Here is a 19427-nt window from a genome sequence, read left to right as displayed (position 1 = left end):
ATTCCGACGTACAAAATGCGAGATATAACAGTTCTGATTTCCGGATTGATGTTAGAGATTTTGCAGACAGAGTTGTGGGTATTGGAAGTCAGTCTGTAAGCGGCTCCATCAGCCGATGTGTCATTTTGTGTTATGATATAACTTCCATGTGATTACAGATTTTGTTGGATTTGAGAATGATAAAAAGAATGTTTCTGAAAAAGAAAAAAAGTACCATGTATTCCATCTTTATTTGATTTAAAAAGTCTAAGAAGATTATGTGTGCACTAAGAGTCTGAGGGTTCGCTCGGCCCTAAGTAAGGGTCGGGTGCCCATCATACCCTGATCAAGATTAGGGTGTGACACAAACGAACCCTAGACATTTCCCAAAAATCCACAATCAAACGAACCCTAATCCTTTCAAACAAAAAAATCCATCGAATTTCCATCTGTCTTCCACCATTTTTTGGCTAAGACTCAACAGATTTGTACGTTTTTAGTGGTTGTCTGTACCTTTTGGTAAGAAATTTGTACTTCTTCACAGCTATCCATTTGGAATTCAAATTCTTAAAGAAATTTCATCCAAGTAAAAGTTCCACATCGTTGGTTTATACAAGTTTGAACATTTTTGGGTTCTATAAATAGAACCCATTCCCTTCATATTGAAAAAAAAATGGCTTTGAGAACTAGAAAATTGGTTCTTATACCGTTAAATGGGTTTTTCATAACCCTAAGAGTAAGTACACTCAGAAATCCAGTTAACCCATTGAATTTCGAGGATGTTCTCGCTCAAATATAATTTTTGGAAGTTGTTTCCGCTCGTCGGAATACAACTCGGGGAAAGGTGATTCATTAACTCCCGTGACCCTCGTCGCTGCTCGTCAAAAAAGGTAACATTCAAAACCCAGTTTATTCCTGTCATTCATTTTCGCATTAGCATATAAGTGTTTATTTTGGTTTGTTTTGAGAAGATTTATTTTAAAATATGTAGCTTAATGTTGACAGAAAAGTGGTGTTGTTTTAAGCTTTAAAGGCTGCTGGCAATCATTTAAGAACTGCAGTACTGTTGGTTTAACTGTTAATATGATTTGTGCTTTGCTTCTCTCATTATGAATAGTTTAGGTTAGTACCAATGTAAGAACTGATTCACAAGTCATTTGGGGAATTGTCACGACCCGTCTAGAGGGCCGCAATGAGCACCCTGTGCTAGCCCACCCGGGCACCCTTGGCTTACACATATACTTACATCTAGGTGAGCCATACGATTAAACATGCATCTATTTTTTTTCAATCACGCTAGTCCCATTGGACGACAACATCTTTAAATCATCATTGACATCTATGCCACATCAAATGTATATAAGCCGACGAGGCTATCAAAAGATATACAAAATATAGGCTGACAAGGCCGGGCACGTCTAATCATACACACGTGACTACGAGCCTCTAAGGAGAGTATAACATATCACATGAGCGGGACAGGACCCCGCTATGCCCAAAATTATGTACACAAAAGAATAAGTACCCAAAAGCTATGGCTCCGAACGAAATGGAGCTCTGCGGTGAAGTCTCTGAGAAAGCAGCTATGGATCAAGCCTGTCTCCCTGTGCACCAGCGGGCATGAGGCAGCGTCCAAAAACAAAAGGACGTCAGTACGAAGAATGTACTGAGTATGTAAAGCATGATCAATATCAATATAGAAGCATAAACAACAACATAAGAAATAGCATAGGATGGGAGATGGCAATATTGTCGTCATATGCACTTACTTGCCTTTCATAGGAACTTTCCCTTGCTAATACGTATTTGTGTACGTACATCATTATCCGTATTCCGTGATAGTAACCGTACCATATTTGTGCTCGTATTCGTATACATGCCCTTATTCACATTCATATACATAGTCATATCATATTCGTACTCATATCATATACACAACATTTCCATAGCATACCCGACCACGTAGGATCGGTGTTTCATACATACATGGCCAACCAAGGCTCAAGGTTACTTATACCTAGCCGTACCAAGGCCTCAGGGTTATCCGTACCCTCTGCAGAGGTGTGCGCGCGTTATGTAATCGTATGCATACTTATTTACATATCATACCCGGCCTCATAAGCTCGGGGTTCTATAATAGTCGTACATATATATAATAGCTCACAAACATCTTAAGTTTTAATCATCATTATAATACTCGTCATCATTATTATCATTATAGTCATCATCAATAGCATTATCACTACAATCGTCATCCACCTCTTCTACCTTAATAGGCCTACTAGTAATACGAGAAACTTAGTACAATCATAGCGTATCAAGAATCGTGAGCTTACAAGCTCGGAAGATCAATTCAATTGGAAGACAACATACTCGTATAGAGGATTTAGATGTTTGGCCAAAGAACCATGCCATATGAAAGAAGGGTTAGCCTTACATACCTTTCCGTCGCACTATTCTACATTTGCGCGTTCCCTTCCAACGTTAGCGTTTCTACCTTCATTAAAGTCATACTATCATTAGAATCGATAATTAGCACACATGGCTAAGACTAGGGGAAAACCGGACAACATTTCCTTCACATCATAATTCAACTCCCAAACGTCAACAATACATTCACAATATCATAACAATGGCCATTAGTCATTCACATTATCCACATTCCTCAATTTACTTTCATTTGCCCATATCTATGGCTATAACACATGATTTCGTCCATTCACATACAATGTCTATTTCATAGTCGTTCAACGTCATTTATAACCCATTCATTTCATAATATAACAACAATCATTATTCGATTCCAACTAATTCTCTAAATGACGCTATTCATCATTCATGACCCATTTTACCATATTCTTCTACACTCCAAGTATTTAAACTCTCCAATATTTTAAACAACATATAAACATCATGAATCTTACCTTAGATGTTGTAGGAACAAGCTTTAGTTGATAATACTCCACTTTGAACAAAACCCTAGTTTATCTCCATTTGGATTTCTTGACCTTGGATGATTTTGATGGTTTTCTTACTCTTGATTTACTTGTTTTATGTTGGTTGTCACCAAATATCTTTGAATTATTATGGAATAAATGTAGAGAGATGTTTTAGAGAGAAGGGGTGTGATGTAGAAGTGAAATGAAATAAGCCTTGGTCCCCTTATTTAATGACTTGAAAATCTGATTTGAAGTGCACAGTGGTCGTAAACTTGGTTTACGGTCCGTATTCCAGTTTACAGACCGTCCTTCATGGTCGTATTTAATCATAACAGAACTAGAAACTTAGGCTGAAGCATGGTGATTTACGATCACGGTTTACGGGCCGTAAACCACTTTACGGTCCGTATTTTGGGTCGTATTTAACCATTTGATCAATTGGCAGAAAGTTGAAGTTTTGGAAGCCAAAATATGACATCGCAGTTTACGGACCGTATACCACTTTACGGTCCGTATTTCACTTTACGACCAACTGGCCAGAATGCAAACTTGCAACTTTTCACATTTCCAAAACCTATTATTATTCATTACGGAGCATAACCTCTCTCTTATTGCGATTGCCTTCGAAATCTCACTTAGGGTCGTCAAATGTCGTTTCTTACTCCTGGAAATATCATACACTCGTGCTCATCACTTGGTCATTCACTTGGGTACCAACGGAAGATTTTCCGAGGTGTAACATTCTTCCCCCCTTAAGGACATTCGTCCTCGAATGTTCAAGTCTTCGGGAATTCTATAAAAATTTCACCAGAGTTTCCCCTATAATATGGCACTACCTTCCTGCCACAACAACCCATAATATCAATGCCTCACAGGCCACAACACAATAGCATAAAAATTTGGCCACACACGACCCAAAAAGCATAAAAGGAAAACATGCATACCTTATGATCTCGACATCTTATCTTGGACTTCTTCCAAGGGCTGAAATAAATGCGGGTATCTGGATCGCATACTCTCTTCTGATTCCCATGTCATCTCTTCTCGTTTACTGTTTCTCCATATAACCTTAACCGAGGCCACTTCTTTGTTTCTAAGCCTCCGTACTTGCCTATCTAATATGGCAATGGGTACCTCTTCGTAAGATAGCTTTTCTGTCACTTGTACATCATTTACTGGGAAGATCCTAGTGGGATCTCCAACACATTTTCGAAGCATCGAGACATGAAATACGGGATAGACTGACTCCAATTCTGGAGGTAAGTCTAACTCATAGGCCACTTTGCCTATCTTTTGTACAATTTCATATGGCCCAATATACCGGGGACTAAGCTTCCCCTTTTTGCCAAATCTCATTACACCCTTCATAGGCGACACTTTCAAGAATACCCAATCTTTCACTTTGAACTCCAAGTCTCTTCGACGATTATCCGCATAGGACTTTTGACGACTTTGGGCTGCTAATAACCGATCTTGTATGAGCTTGACTTTCTCTATAGCTTGCTGGACCAGGTCCGGCCCTATCAATTTAGTCTCTCCTGTTTCAAACCACCCAATTAGGGATCTACACTTTCGCCCATATAAAGCTTCGTACGGTGCCATTTGAATACTAGAATGATAACTGTTATTGTAAGCAAACTCAATGAGTGGCAAATGGTCATCCCAGTTCCCTCCAAAATCTATCATGCATGCCCATAACATATCCTCAAAAGTCTGAATGGTGCGTTCAGCTTGCCCATCGGTCTGCGGATGAAAGGCCGTGCTAAGGTGCACCTGGGTCCCTAGACCCTTTTGGAAAGACTTCCAAAAGTTAGCCGTAAACTGAGCCCCTCTATCGGAGATAATAGATACCGGAATGCCATGGAGTCTCACTATCTCTTTAAGGTAGAGCCTTGCATAATCTTCTGCCACATAGGTCGTTCTGACCGGTAAGAAATGAGCTGACTTTGTGAGTCTATCCACAATCACCCATATGGAATCATACTTACATCGAGAATGGGGTAAACCAGAAATGAAGTCCATATTAATCACTTCCCACTTCCAAGTTGGGATTTTTATAGCTTGCAACAATCCACCCAGCTTTTGGTGCTCGATTTTCGCTTGTTGACAATTTGGACATTGAGCTACGAATTCTGCTATATCTTTCTTCATTCCATTCCACCAGTATATGGACTTAAGATCATGATACATTTTCGTCGCTCCGGGGTGAACAGAATAACGAGAACAATGAGCTTCTTTCAAAATCTGGTGGCGTAAACTTGCCACATTAGGGACATATAATCTGCCTCGGCATCGGAGAACTCCGTCTCCTGAAATATCAAATGATGACTCCTCTTTCTGAGGGAGTGTATCTCTGTACTGCATTAGCATGGGATCCTCATATTGTCGCTCCTCCACCTCTGCTACTAGCGACGAGACTGCAGAATTCTGAATAGTAGCTCCGCTGCTACCTGAGTCCACTACTCGGACTCCTAGGCTAGCTAACTGTTGGAGCTCACGGGCCATTTCTCTCTTCTCTGGTCGTACATCACATAGACTTCCCATCGATCTATGGCTAAGAGCATCAGCCACAACATTTGCCTTTCCGGGGTGATACAAAATATCAACATCATAGTTTTTTAGCAATTCTAACCATCGTCGTTGCCACATATTCAACTCGTTCTGCTTGAAGATATACTGAATGCTCTTATGATCTGTGTAAATATCCACGTGAACACCATATAAATAATGTCTCCATATCATTAATGCATGAACCACCGCGGCCAATTCTAGATCATGGGTAGGATAATTCTGCTCATGTTTCCGCAATTGCCTTGAAGCATACGCAATCACCTTGCTATGTTGCATCAATACACAGCCTAGCCCAACACCTGAAGCATCGCAATAAATGACATATCCTTCCAATCCCTCTGGAAGTGTCAAGACTGGGGCGAAAGTCAATCTACCCTTTAGCTCTTGGAAACTACGTTCGCAAGCATCTGTCCATTGAAACCTTGCCGATTTCTCGGTCAACTTTGTGAGAGGTGCCGAAATAGAAAAAAAACCTTCAACGAACCTCCTATAATAACCTGCTAAGCCCAGAAAGCTACGAACCTCCGTAGGAGTTGTGGGCCTTGGCCAAGTCTTCAAGGCCTCAATCTTTTGACTATCCACTCGAATACCGTCAGCTGCAACAATATGCCCTAAAAATGCCACCGTATTCAACCAACACTCAAATTTGGAAAACTTTGCAAATAACTCTCGAGTTCGAAAGACTCCAAGGACAGTACGCAAATGATCCGCATGTTCTGCCATGGATCTAGAATACACCAAGATGTCGTCGATAAACACAATCACAAATAAATCCAGGAAGGGCCTGAACACAATATTCATCAAATCCATAAATACTGCCGGCGCGTTCGTTAGCCCATATCTTTTTCTGAAGGCTGTCTTAGGGATATCTTTCTCCCTAACTCTCACTTGATGATACCCGGACCTCAAATCTATTTTTGAAAACCATTTGGCACCTTGCCATTGATCAAATAAATCATCAATCCTTGGGAGAGGATATTTATTCTTAATCGTCACCTTATTCAATTGCCTATAATTAATGCACATTCTCAAGGAGCCATATTTCATTCGGAAAAACAATACGGGTGCTCCCCACGGGGATGAACTAGGCCTAATAAAGCATTTCTCAAGCAAGCCTATCAATTGCTCTTTCAATTCTTTCAGTTCTGCGGGTGCCATTCTATATGGGGGAATAGATATAGGCTTAGTGCCTGGCAACACATCAATAGCAAAGTCAATCTCCCTTTCGGGAGGAAGGCCTGGAAGCTCTTCCGGGAACACATCCGGAAATTCATTTACTACGAGAACCGACTGAAGAGTTGGCGATTCAGCTTCTATATCTTGAACTCGCACTAGGTGATAAATACAACCTTTTGTGATCATTTTCCTTGCCTTTAGGTAGGAAATAAACCTACCTTTTGGTGACGCCGTATTCCCTTTCCATTCTAAGATTGGTTCTCCCGGAAATTGGAAATGAACCATTTTCATTCTACAATCAACATTGGTATAGCAAGAAGCCAACCAATCCATGCCCATAATGACATCAAAATCTACCATTTCTATCTCATGCAAGTCAATCATGGTACGACGGTCACAAATCACAGTCACACAATTTCTATATACTCGGCTAGCTATTACCGATTCACCTACGGGTGTAGACACCTCAAAAGGTTTGATCGACTCTAAATCCACCAGCAATATATGGAGTAACATATGATAATTTGGAGCCCGGATCAATCAAAGCATATACATCATGAGAGATTACCGATAATATACCTGTGACCACGTCAGGAGAAGACTCAAGATCTTGGCGTCCAGCCAAAGCATAAATACGGTGCTGAGGACCGCTAGAAGTGGGAGCTCTCCCTCTGCCTCTGCCTCTACCATGGCCGACTGGCGCATGTGAACCTGGCCCCGCAGGGCGTACAGATGCTGCAGATCCGAATACCGACCCTGATAGATGGGTCCTACCTCTACCATGTACTAAGGGGAAATCACGCATGATATGGCCTGGTCGGCCACATGAATAGAAAACATCTCAACCTGATCGGCATTGACCCCAATGCAACTTCCCACACTGGGAACATCATTGCACGGGTGGCCTCGCCTGACCCGAATCACCCCTAAACCGTGACCCTGAAAAACACGAACTCGGCCCTGAACGAGCACATATATCAAATCTCTGGCCTGAAAATCGTGGAGGTGCACCGGTTATAGAATAGCCTGAATGCCTAGGAAACTGCTGCCAGTGCCCACCTCTAAACTCGCTCATCGAACCCGAAGATCTAGTCCTCTTGTTATGAACCCGATCTTGCTCACGTTCACTCCTCTGCTGTTGTAAACTTTCTTCTAAGTTCTGAGTATGGGCTTGAAAGCGTACAATATCCATACCGTCAGGAAGGGACGCAGTCAGACACCTATCCATCAAATGTGGCCCTAGGCCTTTAACAAATCGGTGTACCCGATCACCCATATCCGCTACCATGGCTGAAGCATACCTAGCCAAGGAGTTGAAGCGGAGACTGTACTCTAGAGCACTCATGCTACCTTGCCTCTAATTTAAGAATTTATCGGCTCTAGCTCGCCAGACTTCTGGACGCATATCATGATGGAGAAAAGCATCAACAAACTCTTGCCATACTAGGGGAGGTGCATTAGCCCCTCGTGAAGCCATCCAAACTGTATACTATTGGATCGAGACATCTCTCAATCTATATGACGCTAGCTCCACCGACTCGGTGTCCGAAACATGAATTAATCGAAGCGTTCTCAACATACCATCAATAAAATCCTGAGGGTCCTCCTCTGGCTTTGACCCAAAGAATTCCGGAGGGTTTAAAGTAATGAAGTCACGCGGGCCCTTGCACTAACATCCCTATCACCTCGCCCTGAACTTTTCCTCTGAGTCTGGGCTGCAACCAATTGAGTCAGCAAATTAATGGCCTCTTTCACATCTTGGCCCGAAGCATCTGGTGGAAGAGCTGGAGGTGCTGGAGCTGGGGCTGAAGCTCCCTCACGCTCCTCAGTAATAGGCACTGTTTGGGAGGATTGAGATTGAGCCGCACTCTAGGACTCACTTTCCTCTACTACCGGTGGCGATGCTCTATCAGCCCGCTTGTCTGCCACCGTCTTGCCCTTTTGGGCTGCTGTAGCCTTTCTCTTTTTAGGCATCTCTTAAATGCACAACACACGATTTAGGAACAAGAATTTCTTACATCATAGCTCTATCGCACGATTCTTATGAGGAAAGAAGGTCATTTATTACTAAAATGTCCGCAACTTCTTATTTATAAGTGTGGCGCGCAACACACCCATAACCAAGACTCTACTAGACACGGCTCGTAGACACACCCTAGGACTGAACTGCTCTGATACCACTTTTGTCACGACCCGTGTAGAGGGCCGCAACGAGCACCCGGTGCTAGCCCACCCGGGCACCCTTGGCTTACACATATACTTACATCTAGCAGAGCCATACGATTAAACATACATCTTTTTTTTTTCAATCATGCTAGTCCCATTGGACGACAACATCTTTAAATCATCATTGACATCTATGCCATATCAAATGTATATAAGCCGACTAGGCTATCAAAAGATATACAATATATAGGCGGACAAGGCCGGACACGTCTAATCATACACACGTGACTACGATCCTCTAAGGAGAGTATAACATATCACATGAGCGGGACAGGACCCCGCAATGGCCACAATTATGTACACAAAAGAATAAGTACCCAAAAGATATGGCTCCGAATGAAATGGAGCTCTGCTGTGAAGTCTCTGAGAAAGCAGCTATGGATCAAGCCTGTCTCCCTGTGCACCTGCGGGCATGACGCAGCGTCCACAAACAAAAGGACGTTAGTACGAAGAATGTACTGAGTATGCAAAGCATGATCAATATCAATATAGAAGCATAAACAGCAACATAAGAAATAGCATAGGATGGCAGATGGAAATATTGTCGTCATATGCACTTACTTGCCTTTCATAGGAACTTTCCCTTACTAATACGTATTTGTGTACATACATCATTATCCGTATTCCGTGATAGTACCCGTACCATATTTGTGCTCGTATTCGTATGCATGCCCTTATTCATATTCATATACATAGTCATATCATATTCGTACTCATATCATATACACAACATTTCCATAGCATACCCGACCATGTAGGATCGGTGTTTCATACATACTTTGCCAACCAAGGCTCAAGGTTACTCATACCTGTCCCTACCAAGGCCTCAAGGTTATCCGTACACTCTGCAGAGGTGCGCGCGCGTTATGTAATCGTATGCATACTTATTTACATATCATACCCGGCCTCATAAGCTCGGGGTTCTATAATAGTCGTACATATACATAATAGCTCACAAAAATCTTTACTTTTAATCATTGTTATAATACTCGTCATCGTTTTATCATTATAGTCATCATCAATAGCATTATCACTACAATCGTCATCCACCTCTTCTACCTTAATAGGCCTAATCGTAATACGAGAAACTTAGTACAATCGTAGCGTATCAAAAATCGTGAGCTTACAAGCTCGGAAGATCAATTCATTTGGAAGACAACATACTCGTGTTACACCTCGGAAATTTTTCCGTTAGTGTACAGTGAGTAGGCTAGCGAAGGACATAGCGTATGCGGTGTTTTGGAGATAAGTGATAACGTCCAGTAGATTGGTATCGAAGTGTTGAGCAATTGTTATGAAGGTTCCATAGGGATAGGAGATGAAACGAAGTGAAGAAAATGAGATTCATTGAAATGGTGGGTCATACGGTCAACTATACGGACCGTAAAAGGGTTTTACGGTCGTATAATGAACCGCAGAAGTGTCACAGAAGAGACTGCTGAAGTGTCACAGAAGAGACTGCTGAAGGGTGAGTTTTACGGTAGGTTATACGGATCGTATAATGGTTTGACGGTCCGTAAAATGAACCGTCAAGTTGACACAGAGAAGAGTGTCCACTAGATCAGTTTTACGGTCAATTATACGGACCGTAAAATGGCATCGGGACTAATTTGCATTTTATAAAAATATGATCCAAGTTTCATTTTCTCATTTCCTCTTCTCACTCCACGACCCTCTCTCTCTCTAGAATATTCCATACTCTTCCCAAAAAAGACTTCAAGTAGAAATTTAGGATCAATATCATCAATCCACAAAAACCTAGTGTAAGAACACATCAAAAGGATCATTTAAGGCAAGAACTTCCATAGAAGGTGGAACTAGGGTTTGGCCAAAGTGAAGCATTCCAACTCAAGACTTGTTCAACTATTATCAAAGGTATGTTTCATGACTTTATCAGGTTATTTAAGGTATTAGGAGGCTAGGAAGCTTGAATGGTAGAAAGACATGGAAAATGGGTCCTGAATGGATGAATAGTGTCATCATTGGATGATTGTGGGATTGAATCATGAATGTTGAAGTGTTAGGATTACGAATACGATATTAATGATGTTTATATCATCAAACAAGTATTAAAGGTGCGAGAACACAATAATGAGCTATACGAATAAATGTGGGAAAATTGGAGGGAAATGGTAAAATATGGTGAATAGACATAAATGATGGTTGTTGGTTGTAATATTGTGGATGTTGTGGTGAACATTGGGAATTTATATAGACGATGGGAAAAGTAGTACAAATAAAGGAAGTGCTGCCCAACTTTCTCTAGAAGTAGTGACGTAATCTCTTAAGTCGATTACCTAATGTTAGTCCAATTCTCTCGTGAAGGTAACGACGTGACCTTAAAGGAAGACAAGGGATCGATAACGTAGCTAAGCGACGAGGTATGTGAGGCTAGTCCTTTCCTTCTAACGGCATGAATCTTATAAGTTGAATCCCTATCTTCTTCATGAGTTCCTATATTCCGAAAAGTTAAAAAGCCTACTTCCATAAATGCTTATATGAGATAAGATACACGATATGATGATGCTAGAATGATTATGATGTTATTCATTGCCTACACTCACCTTATGTGCTAGTTCATTCAAGGTGAGACAGAATGTCCATGATTGCTCAATAATGTAATTGGCGGATCACGACCTTACGTCACCCCAATAGAGTAAAGTCAATCTCGAGTCTTATGCAAGTACTATGATAAGATAAGTATTTTATAATGAGCACATTATTATGATTATTTTATGATAAGCATGGCATGAGCATTTCACACCAGGCCTAGTTGGCCGGGCAGTCACCGCTGAGGCGGGCAACTATGACCTTCTGGCATGGGCAGACACCACTAGTGGGCAGCATGAGATGGTACCCCGGACGCGGGAGGCCTGGACGCGGGCTAATGTTATTGATTATCACACCGTTCCGATATAGACGGGCAGCTTGCATATGATCCATACATGTTATGATGATAAGTATGAGTAAGACAGCATGCATTATTTCATTTATGAATGTCAGTCGGGTCCAGATGTTTCACATTGATGTTCTCATTATACTATAAATGTCTTTCTTCATTATTTATGCCTCTCATACTCAGTACAATATTCGTACTGACGTCCATTTTCTTTGGACGCTGTGTTCATGCCTACAGGTAGACAGGGAGGCGAGCTTGATCCAGATTGTTAGGAGCTGACAGCGGACTAAAAGCACTCCATTGTTCGGAGGTGCTTATGATTATTCTTTTGGTGTATATACATTTTGGGCACGACGGAGTCTTGTTCCGTCTATATGTACAATATGTCAGTAGAGGCTCGTAGATGCGCAGTGTGGGTAGTATGGTCTCACATTTTTCATGTATATGTATACTTATTATTTTTATATACTAAAGATATATATATATATATATATATATATATATATATATATATATATATATATATATATATATAAAAGTATTTATGTTTCCCTATAAACTATGACTTTTCCATGCTTGAGTTAAAAGAAATAAAAAGGGCATTAATCGAGTAAGGTGAGTATTAGAGCGAGCGGTGTTCGCTGGTTAGCCCCGGGTACCCGTCGCGGCCCCCAGCTGGGTCATGACAACTCGTATAGAGGATTTAGATGTTTGGCCAAAGAACCATGCCTTATCAAAGAAGGGTTAGCCTTACATACCTTTCTGTCGCACTATTCTACATTTGCGCGTTCCCCTCCAACGTTAGCGTTTCTACCTTCATTAAAGTCATACTATCATTAGAATAGATAATTAGCACACATGGCTAAGACTAGGGGAAAACCGAACAACATTTCCTTCACATCATAATTCAACTCCCAAATGTCAACAATACATTCACAATATCATAACAATGGCCATTAGTCATTCACATTATCCACATTCCTCAATTTACTTTCATTTGCCCATAGCTATGGCTATAACACATGATTTCGTCCATTCACATACAATGACTATTTCATGGTCTTTCAACGTCATTTATAACCCATTCATGTCACAATATAACAACAATCATGATTCGATTCCAACTAATTCTCTAAATGGCACTATTCATCATTCATGACCCATTTTACCATATTCTTCTACACTCCAAGTATTTCAACTCTCCAATATTTTAAACAACATATAAACATCATGAATCTTACCTTAGATGTTGTAGGAACATGCTTAGTTGATAATACTCCACATTGATCAAAACCCTAGTTTATCTCCATTTGGATTTCTTGACCTTGGATGATCTTTGATGGTTTTCTTACTCTTGATTTACTTGTTTTATGTTGTTGGTCACCAAATATCTTTGAATTCTTGTGGAATAATTGTAGAGAGATGTTTTAGGGAGAAGGGGTGTGATGTAGAAGTGAAATGAAATAAACCTTGGTCCCCTTATTTAATGACTTGAAAATCTGATTTGAAGTGCACAATGGTCGTAAACTTGGTTTACGGTCCGTATTCCAGTTTACGGACCGTCTTTCATGGTCGTGTTTAATCATAACAGAACCAGAAACTCAGGCTGAAGCATGGTGATTTACGATCATGCTTTACGGGCCGTAAACCACTTTACGGTCCGTATTTTGGGTCGTATTTAACCATTTGATCAGTTAGCAGAAGGTTGAAGTTTTGGAAGCCAAAATACGACATGGCAGTTTATGGACCGTATACCACTTTACGGTCCGTATTTCACTTTACGACCAACTGGCCAGAATGCAAACTTGCAGCTTTTCACATTTCCAAAACCTATAATTATTCATTACAGAGCATAACCTCTCTCTTATTGCGATTGCCTTCGAAATCTCACTTAGGGTCGTCAAATGTCGTTTCTTACTCCTGGAAACATCATACACTCGTGCTCATCACTAGGTCATTCACTTGCGTACCAACGGAAGATTTTCCGAGGTGTAACAGGAATGAATTAGCATGAATGTTGTTTGGTAACTTTTAACATACATTTGGTTTCAATTAATCATCATGGTTGGTTTAAATAAGTGTTCAACGAAGTACTAGCTCGAGATTGTGACATGAGCATGAGACTAGGAGGTTTAGCTCGTGTGTGTCCTTGAAAGCTTCTTGTTAAACCTGAGATGAATGCTGCCTTAAGCCTGGATTATAATTTGTTTGTGTGTCTGTCTTAAGTGTGGGTTAATGGAAGTCTTGAGAGGTCTCCTTTTTGTTTAACTGAAGCAGGAATCTTTAAGTGTAAAAATCTCCCATAATCATAGGCATTAAAGTGATTAAAACATTGTTTTGGTGTAAACTCATTTAGCTTTCAGGAAATACAATATGGTGTTTCTAGTTTTGAAACCTCATTGATACAGCTTTCCATTCAAAGCCTTCTCTTATGCTTGCTAGACTGTCTATGTGTGGTTATGAAACTAAGATGCAGTTGAGGCCCTTTTCTTTTTGAAATGCCAATAGCTTAAAGTTTGGATATGTGGAAACCTTGTATCTGTGTGTTTTGTTGTGACCAAACTGCTATTATTTGTTCAGAAGTGTTGGGAAGTCACCACTGTTTTGGTTACGTGATATGACAATACACTAGAAGTTGATAAATGGTTTAAAACAAGACTGCTTGGCTGCTAAATGGGATTCTGTGATAAAATATTATGTTTGAGGCCACGCTAACCATCTAATCTAATCCCAAAGACTCTAAGAGTCTGTCACTTAATTTTAGAGTGAGGTAAAGGGGAAATCTTGAGTTTGTTAACAGTTTAAGCAACCAGAATCTGATTCTTGAGTCGGTTAACAGTTTATGGGATCTAGGCTAAGTAGAATTCACAATTGGCTAGAGAGTTGGTTCTAATGATAATCATTCTTCTCTAAAACATGAGGTTGCTTTAAATATAATTAGGAATTATTTTGGTACCTCTTTGTTGTAGGCTGAGTTTAAGGACCCTCATATCATCATAATAATTTGGTAACTCTAGCTACTGTGATTAAGAGCTAGTTATAGCTAGGTTGAGTTGATGTAGAGGTAGTATACCCTTTTCATTTCCAGTTCATTGTTTTTAAATCTTGTGAAGGTGTGTATTATTTGTATTGTTATTAGTTGGTTTAGTTGCAATTAATTAATTAGGTTATGTGATTAGTTGTTATTACCATTAGCCAATTACTAATGTTAATTTGTTGTCACTCTCAGTAATATGATTTGTTTAGATAGCATATTGTTGGTTTTTTTTCTTAGTGATTAATGTTGGTTAACTGACTATTAGAACTATTTAAGAATGCAGTGTAGAGGGAATACAAAAATTTAAGAACAGATCACCCCTTTTGTGTCACTATTATGAAATGTGATGAGCTTTTATGTAGTTTTAAACTCAAATGCATCAGTTTGGGTGGGGGAACTAAAGGTTCCCTCTCTTATTGTGATCATGAGCATAAGCTTTGTTTAGAGTTGAATAGAGATATGTTTGGGTTTAGTTTTTCCTCTCCTTGTTCTCCTTTTCTATATTTACCACCTAGAATTCAATTAGTTCTTGTGGGATAATAGAATCTGTGTTTGCCTGAAGTTGGTATGCTAAACTTAATCCTAGTCATGCCTTAATAACCTTTGAAGAAGTCACTAACAGATTGAAGTGTGATATGAACTTGCCATTTTGTATAAAATTGTTTGTAGATATTGCTAAGTCCTTTAAACTGATGACAGCTCTAAAGGTCTCAAGTGATTTCCCTCTCAAACTTCTTGTAGAAATTCATACCAGGCTCTCCGTTTAGCATTGACTTAAAGTGTTGTTTGACTAAATATTGAGTACTCAGATATGTTCTCTACTTGAATGCCCCTTTTTAGCCATCAGTACATTTCTGTTTCAAGGTTTTCTAACACAAGAGCGGCTGCTTCTTTTCCTCCCTTAAGGGAAGTTTGTTTACTTTATCTTAGAGATACATTTCTTCATTTTGGTTTTCTTCAAGACTTTAACATTAGGAATGTGAATCTCCAGTTTTTCTTACTGTTCTGTTTAAGGAAAGAGTGATGGTTTAGCATGTTTCTTTTAAGGGTTGTCATGAGAATTATAGGTTGATTAACTTTAAGACGAAGTTAGCTTTTTTTTACAGTATGTTTTCAGTATGTTAGGGCACACAAATTGACTGGCCACACTGTTAATTGTAGTAGGCCATTGATAAGTTAATATGGTGATGTACCTATTTTAAAGGAGGTTTTTAGTCTAAAATCCTGTTCCCACTCTATAATAAACTAAGATAAAACAACCATGGTGTTTTGTGTATACACTCATTTCTTTTTTAGGACAGATTTAGGTGCTGATCCCATTGACTATGTCTATGTGTATGAGTTCCTAACAGCCTTGTTCTGCTTGCTCAGGATACAAAGTTTGCAATATGTCTTTTCTACTATTTGGGAGCTTGGGGTTTCTAAAATGATTTTGCTGTGCATCTGAATTATCTCCTGTCTCATTTTTGTTTACTGAATGTCTGAGTTAGGGAGTTATTTTTGTTGGATGTTAGCTAAGTAGTGTAGAAAGTTTTAAGACCAGGAGGTGTTTCTTTAAGTATGTTAGTCAAGGGATGGATTCCTCATGGGATCTATCTTTCTTTAATCTTATCATTACTCAAAATTTAGCTCAAAATCCTTCCCCCTACTTGCTAGCAAACTGTTAAATTCTTTTAACCTTTATGAACATTGCTAGGAGTCCTTAGCATGAAGGATTTTAATCCAGTTAAGCCTTCATAAACATACATTTCCTTGTAGTAGCAGCTCTCTAACTCTTGACTAACAAATTATTGTTGGATCATCTCCTTGTGTAGGTTAGCTTTTGAAATTTTAATTTAGTAGTATAGGACCTGGCCTGTTCATTATAAACCTTGTTTGGAAAAAATGTTAAGTAAAATGCTTGCCTAAATTTTTCTTTTGAGAGCCATCCACTTATGCCTCTAAACTGGTATAAGGATTTGACAAAGAATGCTTTGGTCTTCACTTTGAGAAAACCTAGATTTCTCAAGAGTAATAAGTTGGCAGATCTCAAGTTTGATTATATTTGTGTTAAAGATGAGTTGTGTCTACATAAGTTTCACCTTGAATGTTTATAATTAATAGTGTGCTAACAGTTTGAGCCCAAAGTCAAGACTCTCCTTTAATCAGTAAAAATTAACTATTCTCTTAGTGAATCTGCTAGTCTATTTTAAGATGCCTTGTTTGAGTAAGAGTTTTTTTTTAAAGGATTAAGTAGTTTAAATATCTTTCAGGTTCACTTTTTCTAAAAAGCATACCGAGTGGGGTTAGTATCTTTACTTGTTAGCAACTGTTCCCAAATAGTTGACTACCAAATATTCTCTTAACTTAAGTTTATTTCTAGAATCTTAGCATTAAGTGCTTATGACTCTCGTAACTTGTAAAATTTGGATAGTTTTGTGTCATGAAGCTGTCTTATGTGCTCATCTACTTTAAGAACCTTGAACCTTGCCTAATATGTCAAAAATCACCTAAGTTGGGTTTTGTTTAGCCTCTTTTGATAGCCTGCCATGCCCAAGGTTCGAGAAAACTTTTGGTCTTTTGCGGCATCAAAATATGGAAGGCGGTAACCCCCTTCATTGCTTAGACCTCTGAGTTTGAGATTCTATTGCAGTGATTGAAATGCTTATGTTTTGGAGCTTGTCTCAAGGCATATGCCTTGTTGGGTTGATAAGTCTGCTGCATTCTGGCCAATTTGTTGTTATATAGTTGTTGCTTCGAATTGAACCACGTTACTGAGAAAACTGATGTATTTCATAAGAACACATGCTACACTTTTGATGAAACTGATTTGACCGTGATACTACACTTGGGGCCGATGAAGAGTTATTTAACTTGAGGCCTCATTTTAAAAGAACAACATTTCTACACTTGACCTTATTTGAAAGGAACAAATATTTTATTGAAAAGAACATATACTACATGTCGGATATTTCATTAAAAAGAATAGATACTACTATCAGATATTCTACTGATTTGAATAGATACTTAACTTGATAATATTTAGTCGGGGAAGGTAATTATCCTTCGGGGGTTAGGATGATGGCTCATTGGTGTAGAGAGGTAGGAACCGACATGCGCCTGGCGAGGTGACTAGAATGACCACTAGTTCGTAGCCACGCGTGCTTCGATCTCCTTTGCCATATTCAGAACCGTGAGTCTGAGCCCGTCGTAATCAAAGCTTCCACAGTTTGACTAAAAACCGAAGGATAATGTGTTTATGTTCATAAACGTCACCCTATGAGGATGGCATATCGTTTTTACTAATCATTCTCATTTCTAATTTTGCGAGGCACAAAAATAAACAATGTACGGGGAATATGACAAGGACAAATATGACATGTGGAGCCTAAGCATGGAATCTAGACCAAGGGAATGACAAGAAGAAAACTACTAAAGACGAGGCAAAAACTTAGACATTTGGAGCTTCAGACAAAGAATAAAGAAAGAATGGAATTGCAACTAAAGGTCCCGTAAGGCAAGGAGATAGTCATAGTTAACTAACCCTTCTCCACCGTCCTCTTCTCCCTCATTTTACTTACTTGAAAGCATACTTTGTTACTTGTTATGTTTAATTATTGGAACCCTTATAGGATAAACTTAAGTTTAATTTTGAATTTATAGTTGCTAAAACAGATTTTCAAAGCCGTGTATAAAACAAATGTGAAATATAAATTACTCTTAATAAAAGCTTGCCTTGTTCATATTTTTACTCTGAAATAGGTTAGATATATTAGCATTAGGAGTTTGGGTAAAAACGACTTAGGATTTATAAACCAACTTAAATTAAATAAAGAATAAGGGACTTAAATGGAAGAAGGTAAGTCTACGAGATTTATAGTAATATGTCTTAATAAAAGAGACTTTAATAAAAAAATAATAAAAGATATGTAAAGAACTTTTTAAGATGGGTGGGCTTACGTGGTGTCTTACTTAGGTTAAAAGTCTTTGGGCATTAACCTAGGTGTTCTAGTCTGAAACCCAACACCCAAGATGTACTATTTTACATAAATGATGCTCTTTATTGCGGAAATCTAAAACAAAAGCAATTTTTATCTAAAACAGTTTATAACCATAAGGTAAACTATTAGAACCCGTAGGTAACCGGCAATTGAGCGTATCCTTAATACCGGGGTGCCTAACACCTTCCCCGGGGGATCACCAGAACCCTTACCCAGACTTTGGTAGTTTAGGTTTCTTTTAAATAATAATTTTAAATGAACCCTTTTTTAATCGGATTTCTTAATTTCCTAAAAATTAGGTGGCGACTCTAAAATGTATCCTTTAGAGCGCCATTAAGTGATTGGCGGGTTTTTCTGACTTTCCCAGTACGATTAGCAACCGTACTTCCCTGGGACACCTCCCTCTTTTTATGAGGTCCCACACTTTACTTAAATTATGCATGTTTATCGGTTATTCCGAATCAGTTCATGCCCATGTTGAGTCAGCAATCCATGTGGTTCGCTCGGTCACATGCAGTCATGCATCGAGTGCCGTGTTACGCCTAGGCTATGGTTCAGGACTTGACAAAGCTTGGTATTAGAGCACTAGGTTCAAGTGTCTTGGGGAGTCTATGAAACAG

Source organism: Lycium barbarum, chromosome 1 (genome assembly GCF_019175385.1).
Source record: "Lycium barbarum isolate Lr01 chromosome 1, ASM1917538v2, whole genome shotgun sequence".
Taxonomy (NCBI): domain Eukaryota; kingdom Viridiplantae; phylum Streptophyta; class Magnoliopsida; order Solanales; family Solanaceae; genus Lycium; species Lycium barbarum.
This window is presented reverse-complemented; position numbering follows the sequence as displayed.